The following is a 1,637-nucleotide window of genomic DNA, read 5'->3' as shown; positions in this document are numbered from 1 at the left end:
GCACTGAAGGCCGGTTCGCAGTTACATGTTTGCCGCTATCGTGGACGTGCCTTTACATAGCCCGATGGTGGTACAGTTTGTCGGATAATGTGCACGACTTGTATTTTACGTGACCACCGGTTGTGAGAGGTCGCTCTGGCGATGACGTACGTCACGTCACTCAAGCGTGAGTATGACGTATCTACGGGTCTGTGTATCTTTAAAAAATCGCAGTTTTAGAAGGCGAAGCATCGATTCTGATAGCAAATTAGCAAATACGAAGTAAAGATGTATAGTAGTTTTATTGGCAGTATATACTTGCAAACATACACATACTAACTAAACTAGCAAGCGTGGTGTCACGCGCGCGCAAACCAACATGAACACCTCTCACTCGATGACCGCGGAAACTCGCTGTCAAAACGCTGCAATGAGGAAACGCGGCAGTAGCGGCGAGCGAACTGACCTTCGTGCAGCCGCTCGCGTCAACGCGAACTACGCCGCGAAAACACATCGCATCGCGCACTCTGTGCCCGTCGTAGATGGCTTGCAAGATACAGCGGCCCGGCCGGGCGCGCGTGGCCGCCCTGGAGGACATTCTTAAGAGGAAGCTTTAGCTCTGGTGTTCCTATCTTAATACTTGTGAAAGGATAATTCGTTTTTCTCGGCAACCACTGCACCAAATTTGACGAATTTTGTTGCACTTAAAGGAAAAACTTAAAATCTAGTGACTGTTGGTTTCGGATTTTTCATTGAAGTCGTCAATGTTTTATTAAAAACTGGCAAAATAAATCAGAAAACAAAACTACGAAGTTTACAACTCTCCAACTCAGCAAGGAAAAATGATACAATTCTGTGAATTGTATCTCATAGTACATCTAAAGCGGACAAAACTGATACGTTACACATTAACCTAAAAAAATTAGTACTATGGAAATACAGCTTTTGCAGAATGCTTGTACAGAACGTAACAAATTCACGTCAGATATAAATTGACATATAGAATTTGTCCGCTTTGAATGATCTAATGGATGTTCGTCGTCTATATTTTTTCAAACTTCCGAATTTTTGAAAATCCCTTTCATAAAATTCAGGCCCTAAATTGAAATTCCGGCGCCAACAGTCACTACAATTTAACTTTCTCTCTTAAATACAACAAATTTCATTAAAATCGGTCCAGGGGTTATCTCAAAAAAGCGTTTTACATGCATTTGAATAGGCCGCGTCGGAGTTGGGCCCGAGCTAAAGCTTCCTCTTAATGGAAGAGGGAAGTGAAAAGATTGGATAAGTGCAGGGCAGTAACTGTCCCTCAGGAGAGGACACCTAAAGACTGTACAGGGGGCAACGGGAGTGAAAAGAGGGGGGAGAGAGCCGCCCCAGACGCCCGGTGTAGAACGCGCCCCCTTCCCTGCCCTCCCCCGAAACCTTGCGCACGACGGAAGGCGGCGCGCTTCCTCCCCGCTTTCCGCCGTTACGTGCGCGAGATTGATCCGCGATCGCCGGCTCACCCTCGCAGATGCAGCATACGGCACGCTGAGACGCCGACGGCAGATATGCGCCAGAAGTATCCATATAATTGCTATCGCAATAAAAGAATTCGTGTAAAGCCCTTTTTTTCGAGCTGCTGTCCAAGGCCAAAGTCCTAGAAGCAAATGTGA

This window comes from Dermacentor albipictus, unplaced genomic scaffold (assembly GCF_038994185.2).
Source record: "Dermacentor albipictus isolate Rhodes 1998 colony unplaced genomic scaffold, USDA_Dalb.pri_finalv2 scaffold_31, whole genome shotgun sequence".
NCBI classification, from domain to species: domain Eukaryota; kingdom Metazoa; phylum Arthropoda; class Arachnida; order Ixodida; family Ixodidae; genus Dermacentor; species Dermacentor albipictus.
This window is presented reverse-complemented; position numbering follows the sequence as displayed.